Below are 15,024 nucleotides of genomic sequence, written 5' to 3' on the forward strand. Positions count from 1 at the left end.
GTGGTGTCGGTTAAGGAAACGGCTGTTCTACTTGGACACAATATGTTTATTTGTATCAAAGTATAAGGCATTTATCTTGAAATATTACACATTATTGCTTTAATTTCCCTTTAAAAACCACATATTTCTCTATATGCAGTTTTGGAAAATGTTGCCTGAACCATAAATCCACCACTCCAGATTACTGTTGGCTCAAATAAACCTAATAACATTTGGGTTTGAGCAGACGAAAGACAGCGTGTTACCGCTGTTTTTTATGACAGTGTGCGGTGTTGGAGGGCGTCTTGTGCTGTCAGTTTGCGCTCTTGGACACAGCTCATTTACCTACCTGGGCAGCTCTCTCCATGCTCTGTGTTAGTATTATAATTGCTACTTGCTGTCGGGTCTCGCTGGAATATGTGTCACGTTAGTTGTTACCCAGAGCTGATAGATGTGAATGAAAAGTGACACTTAAAAAAGGGAATGCATTGCAACTATGCATGCTGAATACAAATTGACATGTAAGTAGTTTAAAATGACTCCCCTCTGCAGGACTATATCACCCACTGTCAATTTTTTTTTTCTTCTGTTAGGCTCTCAGCATCTTGATATGTGTCTTTAACTTTTCCTGTTATTAGTGCCAGAGTGGTGACAAATGGTGGCCTGTCATGTATAACCCTTCTCTCAGCTGTGGTGGGTAACACCCCCCAACCCTGCAGAAGGAATTTTGCAGGGAATTTTGTCATTTTCAAAATGACAAAAGCAATTGTTTTTATAATGTTGGATGTGTAGTTGGACAAATATTTGGGAGGTATGTTGTAGGATGTGACCTGATATGTTGTTTTACTCCTCCAATGGGAAAATCCAGACACAGTGATACACGGGGCCACGTCTGACGTGTCATCACTATAAAGATGGGTTTAGAGTCTGCAATTTGAGCTGTCCCGCACGAATGATGGCCCGCGTGAAATAATCCAGCACAACCTTTCAGTTGATCGTGAAACTGCCACATTTGATAACACATTGCTTCATGTCCTGGAACGTCGTTTTTCCACATATGGACACAAAATAACTTCATATAGGAATGATGTCTCACAATATTTTGCAAGAATGTGATGAGAGAGAGGGCTGCCAGCTCCAGCAGCTGAAAGAGTGTGTAATTGTAGGCTGGAGGAGTTAAGTGGTTCACCACAGAGCTGTCAAGCAGGAGAGGTGAGTACATCTTCAGTCCACAGAGAGGAGCAGCTTCACTATTGAGACGCATAAGCTCTCTGGGCTCCAGCTTGATGGTGGTTTACACCTTTAACCCTCGTGCTGTCTTCGGGTCAAAATGACCTAATTCTCCTTCTTTCTCCTTCTTTCCTCCGGCTCTCTCCTTCCTTCTTTCTTCCTGCCCTCTCCTTCCTTCTTCCCCTTCTCTTTTCTCCCTTCCTTCCTTCTTTCCTTGTTTTCTCCTTTCTTTCTTTCCTTCCTTCCTTCCTTCCTTCCTTCCTTCTTTTTTCCCTTCCTTCCTTCCTTCCTTCCTTCCTTCCTTCCTTCCTTCCTTTTCTCCCTTTCTCCCTTCCTTATTTTCTTCTTTCTTTCTTTCTTTCTTTCTTTCTTTCTTTCTTTCTTTCTTTCTTTCTTTCTTTCTTTCTTTCTTTCTTTCTTTCTTTCTTTCTTTCTTTCCTTCCTTCCTTCCTTCCTTCCTTCCTTCCTTCCTTCCTTCCTTCTTCTCTTCCTCCTTCCTTGACCCAAAGACAGCACAAGGGTTAAAATCATCAAAAGGGAGCAGTCTGGAGCAGTCTTTGACCCATCATAACTCCAGAATCCTGAAACGATTTCAGAAAATCACCAGAGGCTCTTTATAAAAGTGAGAAGAGTTGGTCCAACTGTGTTCTGATTGGTTGAATTCAAGGAGGCATGATGATGACTATGGGCTTACAAACACACATCAATGCTTTATTCATTTTTTTTTTTCCATATTTCATTCACATGAGCACTTTTTTGCGACAGACTAAGACAGAACATAGAAATATGACACATGACAACTGTGGTCACTGAACCCACGACGGCTTCTGGAATAACCTGGTCAAAGTCCAGACCTGGACCTGGTTGAGATGCTGTGGTGGAACCTTCGGAAAACTCAATTCAATTCAATTTTATTTGTATAGTGTCTAATACAACAGATGTTGTCTCTCTCCGCATTATTTGCAAGACCTGATAGTGCCTTATGTTCCTGTCAGAGCTCTCCGTTCTCAGAGTGCAGGTTTACTCGTAGTTCCTAGAGTATCTAAATGTAGATTTGGAGGGCGGGCGTTCTGCTATCAGGCACCACTACTTTGGAACCAACTTCCAATCTGGGTTAAGGAGGCTGACACCACCTCCACCTTTAAAACTAAACTTAAAACATTTCTGTTTAGTAAAGCCTATAGTTAGTGTTTAGTAAACCTCTAGCTGGTGTTGGTAAATCTCTAGGTAGTGTAAACTTTAGTGTGTCAGAGTCGCTCCTGTATTTTCTTGTGCTGGCCCCCCCTTCTCCTCCCTTTTCTCTCTTTTGTCCATGTTGCAGCATCCTTTGCCGGACACCGGAACCTGCAGGTGGTCATGGGTGGCTTGTAGCTTGCATTACGGAGCACAAGTCTTTCCCCGACCCTGCACCCCAACCTGGGACTTGCTGATATGACCGGAGCTTCGGGAGCTGCGTGCTGGCCTGCGGTCCCCACCCCCGGTCATCCCGTTGCTGCTTCCACCTGCCTGCGGTCCCCACCCCTGGTCATCCCGTGGCTGCTTCCACCTGCCTGCTGTGCTGTTGCCGTCCCTGACCCACCAGTCTGGCCCTCGGCAGGAGGGTCCCCCCTTATGAGCCTGGTCCTGCTCAAGGTTTCTTCCCTCCTAAAGGGGAGTTTTTCCTTGCCACTGTTTGGCTTAAGGTTTTTCTCCCACTAGGGGAGTTTTTACCTGCCATTGTTTATGTAATAACTGCTCGGGGGTCATGTTCTGGGTGTGGGTCTCTGGAAAGCGTCTAGAGACAACTCTGTTGTATTAGACGCTATATAAATAAAATTGAATTGAATTGAATTGAATTTCCAGAGACCCAGAATATGAACATAAACCCCGAGCAATTTTTACATAAACAATGGCAGGTAAAAACTCCCATAGTGGGAGAAAAACCTTAAGCCAAACAGTGGCAAGAAAAACTCCCCTTTAGGAGGGAAGAAGCCTTGAGCAGGACCTGGATCATAGGATCTTAGGTCTAAATCAACATTACATAAATTCATAACGAGGAAAGACACAGAGACTGCTTGGAATAGTTTTAACGCACTCCTGAGGGAGGGGGAGCAGAGGAGTGCAGAGCAAGGAGGCTCTCATTGAGAACTCCTGAGCTTCCCCAAAGTACACTCCTCCTGCATTATGCTTTTATTAAGAAACGTGACAGGAAATGACCATATAAGGACAGTGAACAGTAGACAGTAGACAATGGGTGGAATTGATAACATGTGATTCAGTCAATCACACTACAGTAGACAGATGTCACCAGACAGTTCAAAACCCTGAGTAGATCAGGAAGTGGCTGCTGTGACTTCTGTTAGCCAAGAATGTGACAGTTTCAGGAGGACAAAACAAGTTCAAAGGTTGATTAACCTCACAGGGGACCCTCCTGCCGAAGGCCAGACTGGGGGAGGGGGGTCGGGGACGTCAGCAGCACAGCGTACTGTGTAGTGAAGGTCCAAACAACTCAATGAATGCACCAGAACTCCTCCAGAACCATGGGACACTGATGAATACAAACAGCACATTCCTTGTATCCCCTTGTCCCCTTGTCTTACCTCAGCTAATTCTGGATCCGCAAGCTGTTGAATCATGAGAGTACTAAAAATTGCCCAAATGATTTTATTTTATTTGTCCCTTCTTTACTTTTCAAAAAACATACAATGATGGCACAATGAAAACATTTGCATGGTAGTTCATATGAAACCAAAGACCAGCTATTGGCAGGTGGTTTTTAATGTTTTTAACATAGACTTTGTAAGAAATAATGCTTTTAGGTCTCATTTCCTTGTATTGCGTGGTGCCATCCCACATGGAAAGAACCTATATGATGCATATATGCAACTATATGTAACCTATATGCTACATATAAGCATCATATATGCGCATATATACCACATATATGCCTGGTATATGCTCCATATAGGCTGCATATATCTCACATATAGGTCAAAATCAGGTGCATATATGTGCATATACAGGGCATATAGGTCTCCTATATAGCTTGTTTATACCCTCATATAGGTCATATATGTTCATTATACAAGCCATATATGTCTCCTATATAGCTTGTTTATACCCTCATATGTCATATATGTTCATTATACAAGCCATATAGGTCTCCTATATAGTTTCTTTATCCATATGTAACCCACATGAAAAGAGTGGTTACTAAACCTGTTTATGTGATTTAGAGGTGTAATACCACGCCCCACCACAGAGTGGCGCACTTGCTTTATATGTGTCTCGGGTCACGTTTTTCCCAGTCCCGGTTAAGATGTCGACCTGAAAAGCTGTGAACAAACTAAAGAACTGTATTTAATCCTGTGTGTGTGAGAAGCTAACGGAGGAGCGTTCCTGTCTGTGGGCCCTCTCATTGTGAACTCCGGTAAGCTGTTCATAACCACTGGCCGCTTTAGGCTCAACCTCGTTAGCTTGTCGATTAGCCTCGTGCTAACGGCACGACGCCCTTGTTTTAGATAATAATAATAATAATAATGAATTAAATTTATAATGCACTTTCCATTTGGAAATCTCAAAGTGCTTACAAAAAAAAAAAAAAAAAAAAAAAAAAAAAAAAAAAAAAAAAAAAAATCATTTATCAAAGCTGGCATATGCTTTGTTAAAAAGGTGAGTTTTGAGTCCTCTCTTGAAAGTGTCAACTGTCTGTGGTTCTCTCAGGTGGGTGGGGAGGGTGTTCCACAGTTTAGGGGCAACGGAGCAGAAGGCCCGGTCACCCATAGTGACTAGCTTGGTTTTGGTGGGTTTGAGGAGGTGGTTGTTTGCTGAGCGGGTGCGGGTGGGGGGCTGAGGATGAATCAGCTCCTTGAGGTAAGGGGGAGCGTTGCCGTGGATGCATTGGTAGGTGAGTAGGGAGATCTTGAATTCAGTCCGGGAGGAGATGGGGAGCCAGTGCAGTGAGTGGAGGATGGGAGTGATGTGGTCATATTTGCGCACTCTCATCAGGATCCTAGCAGCACTGTTCTGTATGTATTGGAGCTTTTGAAGGCTCTTGCTTGGGATCCCGATGAGAAGTGCATTGCAGTAGTCTAGCCTGGAGGAGACGAAGGCGTGGACCAGTTTTTCTGCATCTTTCGGGGACAGTATGGGGCGGAGTTTGGCGATGTTTTTGAGGTGGAAGAAGGAAGTTTGACGGAGGTGATTGATGTGGGCCTCATAGTTGAGGTGGGGGTCCATTCTGACACCCAGGTTGGTGATGACGGATGACAGAGGGATATCCTGGCCAGAAAAGGTGATGCATGTGATGGGAGATGACTTGACCTGGTGTGGGGTGCCGATGAGCATGGCTTCTGTTTTGCTGCTGTTGATCTGTAAAAAGTGTTGTTTCATCCACGCCTTGATCTCCTCCAGGCAGATGGTGAGTGTGGATGAAGTTGACTGTGCAGAAGATGGGTCCAGTTTTAAGTAAAGCTGTGTGTCATCAGCATAGCAGTGGAAGGCCAAGCCGTGCCTGCTGATGACACTGCCGAGGGGGAGCATGTACAGGGTGAAGAGGGTGGGGCCGAGTACAGATCCTTGAGGGACACCGCAGGTGATGGGCTGGGTTTGGGATTTAACGCCTCCCAAGGAGATGCACTCGGTTCTTTCTGTGAGGTATGATCTGAACCAGTCCAGGGCGGTATTGCGGAGTCCAATGGTGGAGTGGAGGCGGTGTAGCAGGATGGAGTGGTCGACGGTGTCAAATGCGGCTGTGAGATCCAGGAGGATGAGGAGGGAGGGGGAGCCGCCATCAGCTGCCATTAGAAGGTCATTGGTGACCCTGACCAGTGCTGTTTCAGTACTGTGGGCGGAGCGGAAACCAGACTGGAATTTTTCAGCCAGGTTATTGCCGTTCAGGTGATGTTGTAGTTGAGTGGCAACTACTTTCTCCAGGACCTTGGAGAGGAACGGGAGGTTGGAGATGGGTCTGTAGTTGGCATGAAGTTCTGGGTCTAGGGTGGGTTTTTTGAGAAGTGGGGTGATGATGGCCGTTTTCAGAGCTGGGGGAACGTGGCCGGACTGAAGGGAGAGGTTAATTGCTTCTGTGATCAGGGGGCTTATGGCTTTGATGTGCAGTTTGACCAGGGATGTGGGAAGTGGGTCCAGGGAACAGGTGGAGGGCTTCATGCGGCCGATGGTGTCTTCAACCTCTTGCTGCGTGGTGGGAGAAAAGCAGCATAGAGGCTGGGAAGGCCCAGGCTGTGGGCTGGCTGTTGGGGCAGAAGAAGTAGGCGGGGCGGAAAGGGAGGAACGAATATTGTCAACTTTTGCTCTGAAAAACGTTAGGAATTTGTCACACTGTTCAGTTGTGGCTGCTCTGTTTGAGGGGGTTTGTGGTTTTAGGAAGTGGTCTATGGTTGAAAAGAGCTGTTTTGAGTTGCCAGGGTTGTTATTGATGATGTTGGAGTAGAAATCAGTCCGTGTCTTTCTGAGGGCCTCGGAGTATGCCTTTTGATGGTCCCTGTAGGCCAATTTGTGTACCGTTAGTCCAGAAGTAATGTGACGCCGTTCGAGGTAATGTTACTTACCTCCTAAGATACCTAAGATACTTTTCCTAAAACCAATCGGAGTTAAGACATTTATGTCTAATGTTTTAAACTACTGTGGTACAGATTGTATCATGGTAATTGACCTAGAACGTCTTATAAAAGATCGCTAAAAGCGCTAGCGGGATGCTAACGGCTAGTGCCTTTACTTCTGATGAGAAAATGCTGACACTGCAGCTAGTGCAGCTAAGCTGACTCATACTACAGTACATTTCACACAGTTTGTACGCATTTCTGATTATTTAAATCATTTGTAAGAGTATTCACTCATTTCTGTTATTAAAATTATTTAAGAGTATTCACTCACTGTGATAATATTGTAGTAATCCAAGGAATCGGAGGCAGAGACGTATTCCAACGTTTAGCTTGGTTTATTAACACTTCGAGTCACAAGCATCGGAAGAGAAGCACAAGAACTCAAACCACTCTTAACGTGCACTCAACGGCCCACACCCCCCCCATCCGGTCGTGTCACACTCTAACACCCCCGGGTGAAACACAAGCTGGCCGTTACACTACCCCCCCCTTACAAAAAGTCCTCGTCCTCGAGGACCGAACAGGAAGGTACCAAAAAAACACAGCCCAAGCAACATGGCATAGAAATAGAGCAAACCCCACAACCCAGCAAACATACAAGTTTACAATCTTTTTTTTTTTTTTTTTTTTTCTTTTTTTTTTTTTTTTTTTTTTTTCCAACGTTTAATCACTGTCCATGTCAACAGTCCTGCGTCCCAAGGGACATCACATAGTCTCTCAACCGCGCCGGAGGCCTTGTCCGCCTCCTCCGGCGAGACCCTGTGGGGGTCGGGGGTAAGGGAACAGTGGCCAGGGGCGGTGGGCCAGTCCCCGGGGAAGGGGCAGTGGGGAAAGGCAAAGGGGCAGGGGACCCAGGCACGAGGTCCCCCTGTGGTGTGTCTGGGGGGCTGGGGGAGGGGGGAACGTCCGGCAAAGGTGAAGAGGTCGCCGGTGCGTCCGTGTCGGGGGAAGGAGGACCCCCCCTGTAAGGGGCCAGTCTGTCTCTGTGGAGGGCCACCTTCCTCCCCCGAGGAGGCATCTGAACACGGTACACAACCTCTCCGAGTCTCTCAAGGACCTTGCAGGGTCCAGTCCATTTGCTGTCCAGCTTGGGGCTGCGCCCCTTCTTCCTTATGGGGTTGAAGACCCAGACCGACTCGTCTGGCTTGAAGTCCCGTCCCCGAGACTTCACATCGTAGTAGCGTTTCTGTTTCACTCCGGCCTCCAACAGCTGCCTCCGAGCAAAGCTGTGAGCTGAATCCAGGCGGTCTTGCAGCTTCCTGGCGTACTCCGGCCCTGCAGGGACAGCCGGGGCGTCGGGCGGCCGTCCAAAGACCAGCTCTACCGGGGTGCGTAGCTCTCTTCCCAGCATGAGGAGAGCTGGCGTGCACTCTGTAGACTCCTGTACAGCAGAGCGGCAGGCCATAAGCACCAGGGGCAGGTGCCTGTCCCAGTCCTTCTGGTGCTGAGAGGTGACGATGGCCAGCTGATCTCCCATGTTCCGGTGGAATCTCTCCACCAACCCGTCACTCTGAGGGTGCAGCGGAGTGGTGCGGGTCTTGTGTATGCCCAGGCGCTCACACACGGCAGCGAACACCCGAGACTCAAAGTTTGTTCCTCTGTCACTGTGAATGGATTCCATCACCCCTAGCCGGCTTATCATGCCCCCCACCAGGGCATCTGCAATCGTTTCGGCCTCCTGGTTTGGGATGGCATATGCTTCCGGCCACTTGGTGAAATAATCCATGGCGGAGAGGACGTAACAGTTCCCGTCATCTGAGCGTGGGTACGGCCCTGTAATGTCTATGCCCACCCTTTCCATAGGGCACCCCACTGGGAACTGCTGGAGTGGCGCATGCGAGCGCCCTGTGGGGCCTTTGCGGGCAACACAGAGGTCACAGCGGCGGCAGAAGTCAACAACGTCCCTCTTCTGCCGCCCCCAGTAGAAGCTCTGTCGAAGTCGGCGGAGTGTCTTGTTGACGCCGAAGTGTCCAGAGCCGCCCGCTCCATGCATGGCCCTCAGCACTGTCTCCTGCAGGCCGCTCGGGACCACGACCTGCCACTGCTCCTCCCCGGTAGCTGCTGCCTTGAACGCCCGCTGCAGCACGCCTCGGGACAGCCGCAGCGAGTCAAACATAGTCCATAGTCCCTGAGTTGCCTTGGAGGAGGGTGCTATCTCCTCCCAGGGCGGGCGTTGCTGGGCCTCCACCCATTGCAAGACGGGCTGGAGGTCCGGATCCCTCTCTTGCTCGTCACTCCACTCAGCATCAGTCACAGTCTGTAACTCCCTGCAGACGGCCTCCGTTAGCCGCCTGACGGCTGCACACTCCCCGCCATCTGTCCGCAGTACCAGCTCCCGGGCTTCTCTCCGGTCGCAGTAGCGGCACCCGTCTGCTGCACACGGCCGACGTGAGAGGGCGTCCGCGTTGGAGTGGCGAGCCCCAGGTCGGTGCTCCATCTTGAAGTCGTATTCCTGTAGTACCTCCAACCACCTGGCGACCTGCCCCTCCGGCTCACGAAAAGTCAATAACCACTGGAGAGCCGAGTGGTCAGTCCTTATAGTGAAGGGGAGGCCTCCCAGGTAGTACCTGAAATGCCTGACAGAAAGCACCACTGCCAGGAGCTCACGGCGGGTGACACAGTAATTCCGTTCAGATTTCTTGAGCTTCTGACTGAAATACGCCACCACTCTCTCACCTCCCGGCCAGGGCTGTGACAGAACACCCCCCACCCCCACACTGCTGGCGTCCGTGTCGAGTATGAAGGGCAGGGTGGGGTCAGGCGGGGCGAGAACCGGAGCCTCGCACAATGCTCGCTTCAGTCTGACAAACGCCTCCTCGCACGCCTCAGACCACACATAGTCCCTGTCCTTCTGCAGCAGCCGGTACAGAGGCGCTGCGATGGTGGCGAAAGACTTGACGTGTCTCCTGTAGTACGAGGCCAAACCTATGAATCCTTTTAGCTGACCCTGGTCGCGGGGGGTTGGCCAGTCCTTCACAGCCCGCACCTTCTCGTCCATGGTGCCGATCCCCTCCGCGCCCAACTCGTGCCCCAGGAACGTGACCTTCCTCCGCATAAAGCGGCACTTCTCCGGATGCAGTGTCAGACCCGCCTCCTGTAACTTCCCCAGGACCCGCTTCAGCGACTCCAGAGCTCCCTCGAAGGAGCGCCCGTGCACCAGAATGTCATCCAGGTACACCAGGCACTCCTGGCGGGGGATATCAGCCAGTACTTTGTCCATCAGCCGAGCGAAAGTGGCAGGTGCATTGCATAGTCCAAAGGGGAGTACCTTGAACTGCCACAGACCCCGACCGGTGCAGAAGGCAGACTTCGGGCGGGATTCAGGAGACAGGGGAACCTGGTAGTAGCCGCTCTTCAGGTCTAGCGTGGAGAACCACGAGGACCCCGACACTAGATCCAAGCACTCGTCGATGCGGGGGAGAGGATACGAGTCCTTAGTGGTCACATCATTGAGCCGCCTGTAATCCACACAGAACCGCCAGTCTCCATTCTTCTTTGCGACCATGACCACTGGCGCCGCCCAAGGGCTGTCGGACGGCTCAATAAAGTCTGACTGCAGCATGTCCCCCACGGCCTTGTCACTGGCCTGATGACGAGCAAGAGGGAGGCGGCGCGGGCGGCACTTGATGGGCCGCTCATGTCCAGTGTCTATCACATGCTGCGCCATGTGCGTCCTCCCCACCTCACTCTCAGTCGCCGCAAAACTGCCCCGGTATTCCGCTAGTAACAGTCTCAGTTGTTCTTGCTGTTGCTTCTCCAGATCTCCATACTCCTCCCTCCACACTCCTCCCCCCAGGGACAGCTCTCCTCCGTCTCCCCCTCCCTGCAGCCGTAGGGGAGGGGCGTGCATGCTGTCGGGACTGGGGAGAGGCGCAGACGACGGGGTAAACTCAGGGGCCAGCGGGGACAGCTGCTGGCAGTGGGCATCGAGAAACATCACAGTTCCTCTCGTTGTTGGGGGAGAAGGGGCAGGGTAGGGGGGGAAACAAGGCCACGTGAAGGGGGGCATGGGGACAGGGGATGCAAGGGGAATGTCCACTGGGCCGGTAAACTGAGGACTATACATGGGCACAAGGGGAACAGGGCGGGGAAAGGCGGGAGCAGCAACAGGCACCCCCAGTGACTGGACAGATCGGCCGGTGAGTGGTGGGCCGCCGGCTGGAGGACCCATAGTAACCGTGGGACCCCCTGGAAAGCTAAGCGTACCCCTCCCCATGTCCAGCAGGCAACCAGTATCTTGGAGGAAGTCCAGCCCCAGGATGCAGCGGTCCTGCACGTCCGCCACCCACACCAGATGGCGAATATTCCTGCCCCCCACACACAACCACAGCAGCCCTTTCCCCATCATGGGAGCCAGCTGGCCCGTGGCTGTGCGGAGCTGCACCGCTGTAGGCTGTAGAGGTGTCCCGCTGGGCAGAACGTCAGGTCTCACCAACGTCACCGACGACCCGGTGTCCACCAGGCCCGCAGTAGGCACCCCCTGGACGGAGACAGCGACGTGACAGGAGCTCCTGGCACCAGAGCTCCCCCGGATCCACCCCACCACGACAGGTGGAGCACCGCTGTCATCTACTTCTGGAGGGGGTGGAGCCTCCTCCCCCTCGCTGCGCCGTTGGGCTCCTCCGGCTGGCAGACGAAACTGTGAAGGCGGCGGCGTGCTGTCATCTACTTCTGGGGGGAGTGGAGCCTCCTCCCCCTGGCTGTGCTGTTGTACTTCCCCCGCCGGGCTGCAGGCCCGGACTGGCAGCGTTGGGGTAGCGGTGGAGGTAGGGGTCCGCATATCCCCGTTTATGCGGACCCTGAGGCGTTTCCCCTCCCCCGGCGAGCAGCAGGGCAGTCCCTCCTGATGTGGCCAGGCTGGCCACACCCCCAGCAGACCTGTGGACCGGAGCGTGGCCCACGTGGCGCCTGCAGAGTCACCGCCCGCAGCAGCTCAGTTATCTCCGTCGCCCAGGCTGGCACCTCCTCCTTGGCAGGGCATTCCGACACCGACCTCACTGCATGGGAGCCCGCCTCCTGTCCTCCGCCGGCCGCCGCGCTCCACAGGCTCTCCCGCTCGATGGCCGCCTCCAACGCTTCCTGCAGGGACTTCGGGTGTTGAAGCTGTACTTGTATGCGCAGGTCAGGTGGATTTATGGCCCCGACAAACAGGTCAGTAGCCAGCTGCAGTGCCTTGTCCTCAGCAGTCCACCTCCTGGCATCAGCCAACAGTTCAAACTGTGCATGATAAGCCTCCCAGTCAGAGCCGCCAGAATACTTGGGTGTCTTCACACTGCTGGCCGAAGGTGGCGGAGCGTTGCCATGGCTACCGCTAGACGCCGGGAAAATGGCGGAGCCCAGCGCCCGCGAGTTGTCATGGTTACCGTCAGACGCCGACGAAATGGCGGGTCCCGGCGGCCGCGCACTGTCCATTGCGCGGAGCGGTGACCCGCGAAAACGGGCACCCATCAGCCCAGGGCCCACCTCCAGCCGTGGCAAGCCCACTCCTGTCTGCAGTTCATCCCGCGGTTCCATCTTCACGTCTTTTAATCCACCCGCGACGCTCATACCGAGCGCGGTTCACCCAGCTATGCTAAAACTGAAGCTAAACCAAAACAACAAAACGTACGTCTCCCACAGACGAGTCCTCCGTCGTCAACCGTGATCCCACTTCTGACACCAGTGTAGTAATCCAAGGAATCGGAGGCAGAGACGTATTCCAACGTTTAGCTTGGTTTATTAACACTTCGAGTCACAAGCATCGGAAGAGAAGCACAAGAACTCAAACCACTCTTAACGTGCACTCAACGGCCCACACCCCCCCCATCCGGTCGTGTCACACTCTAACACCCCCGGGTGAAACACAAGCTGGCCGTTACAATATTATCACAGGTGCAGTTTATTTCATTTTTGCTGTTGAAATGCATTAAATAAGACAGTGCATTAAATAAGACAGTGATGTTTCAGTTCATCCATATGTTTAAAAAAAAAGGGAAATATATTAAATCTACGCAACGCTTCCGAAGGAACTCGATTGATACCTCCGAGTTTAAAATCATTTGCCAAGCTGTAAATACGGTCGTTTCGGGCATAATTTTCGTTTAAGAAGCTGTCTGCCTCTTAAAAAGTAGAGTGTAGACTTAGTCTAATTATTTTTGTCTTCTCTGTAGAGGCTACAATGAAGAAGTGGCCGGGAGTGTCCAGCGGCCAACTTGGGGCAGCCATCAACCAAAAGCTGACAGAGCTCCGAAGAGCACACAAAAAATAATAATATTTGGCTATCTTTTTATTTTTCATTGTATTTGATTTTTGTTTCTGTTTATAGCCACTTGAAAGCATGCACTTTTTTGTTTCTGTTTATTTGAAAGCTAATGTTGCACTTTTTTGTTTTTTGTTTATTGCCACTTAAGCTAATGTTGCACTTTAAAATAATTTTTAAATAAAGTGTTTAAGTTCTACATTTGGGTTTTTATTGGATTTTATTAATGTACACCTATTGCCTATTTAACCTATTTTATAGATGATATAGGTATGTAACATATATGTGTATGTAGCATATAGGTACCTATATAAGAACCTATATGCTGCATATATGTTTGTAATATAGGGCCGCATATAAAAAATTGGCCCCTTTCCTATATGTATATGTACATATATGTACATATATCTACCATATATGTACATATATGTACATATACATATAGGAAAGGGGCCAATTTTTTATATGCGGCCCTATATTACAAACATATATGCAGCATATAGGTTCTTTCCATGTGGGATGTTGCAAATGGACCTGACTGAACAGCAGAGGTGGGTAGAGGAGCCAAAAATTGTACTCAAGTAAAAGTACTGTTACTTCAGAATAATATGACTCAAGTAGAAGTAAAAAGTAGTCATCCAAATAATTACTTGAGTAAAAGTAAAAAAGTACTTGGTGAAAAAACTACTCAAGTACAGAGTAACTGTTGAGTAACGTCTGATTTATTTTTTTAACACAACCATTCAAACAGACAAAAGTACAAAATAATCATCTTCAGGAAAATTAAATCAATAAAATAATAAAAATAAATTAAAATTAATAAAAAATACCTTAAATTAAAATAAGCTTAAAGTAAATTCAATTACTTTAATAAATAATAAAATAAATAAATTAACAGAATAAAAAAATAAATTAAGCACAAGTAGCACAAAATTTCCAGCCTTTGTACTTTTCTTTTTTAACCAGGCAGAACTAGAACAAGCCCATGAACTCATAGAAACTCTGTGTGTGTTTGAGTCTGTGTAAATGTGACAAAACATGCAAAAACAAACATTTTTCCCAAAGAATCACCAGTGATGTCATGAGATTGACGCGTACGCAGATAAAAGGGATAAAAGAAAAGTAACAGCTCAACGTAGCCTAATGTAGCGGAGTAAGAGGAACAGTTTCTTCTTCACAAATCTACTCAAGTAAAAGTAAAAAGTATAGTGATTCAAAACTACTCCTAAAAGTACAACATTTCCCAAAATTCACTCAAGTAAATGTAACGGAGTAAATGTAACTCGTTACTACACACCTCTGCTGAACAGGCCTGGAAGCTGGCTGACACACCCAACTTTTGTCAATCAAAGTTAGCTTGGTGACTTAGCTTACGCTAACCTACGATGTTAACTGATGTTACTTTCCATTCATTCTGATCAAACCTGTCCAAACCACTGTCACGTGGCCTCCTACCGATTGGGGTTCTAACCTCACTACTTTGCGGGATACGGGACCACGGATCCCAGCAGACTTCCACTGGAAGGGTCCTGGAATTATCCACCATGTGTGCCGAGCCCCGCCGAAGCTGAACATCTACATCAATATGTTTCAATTCATTGTGTCGGTGTCAGAAGTGAGTCGACACTGGATCAGTACAAGCTTATCTTTTCCCATTCTCAGAACCCTCCAGATCAGGGGTCGGCAACCCAAAATGTTTTAGAGCCATATTGGACCAAAAAAACAAAAAACAAATATGTCTGGGGCCGCAAAAAATGTAAAGTCTTTTATAAGCCTTAGAATGAAGACAACACATGCTGTATGTATCTATATTAGTTATATTAGCCTACTATCAAAATGACTAAGTTGGCTACAAATACATAAGAGTTCACATACCTGCATAAAAGCGCAGTCTCAATATCCATCACATTACATGACTCAACACAATAATTGAGTAGCTGGCGCTGAATGTCTGTCCTTGATTTGCTGATCGGT

The 15,024-nt window shown here is 49.3% G+C and overlaps 1 long non-coding RNA gene across 1 annotated transcript; it reads left to right on the top strand.

The window, feature by feature from the left end:
* Positions 1–4,420: 4,420 nt before the first annotated feature.
* Positions 4,421–13,249, top strand: LOC133440827 (uncharacterized). The gene is made up of 2 exons (XR_009782367.1): positions 4,421–4,618; positions 12,962–13,249. It is a non-coding gene; the product is annotated as an uncharacterized LOC133440827 (long non-coding RNA).
* Positions 13,250–15,024: the final 1,775 nt, after the last annotated feature.

Source organism: Cololabis saira, chromosome 3 (genome assembly GCF_033807715.1).
Source record: "Cololabis saira isolate AMF1-May2022 chromosome 3, fColSai1.1, whole genome shotgun sequence".
NCBI classification, from domain to species: domain Eukaryota; kingdom Metazoa; phylum Chordata; class Actinopteri; order Beloniformes; family Belonidae; genus Cololabis; species Cololabis saira.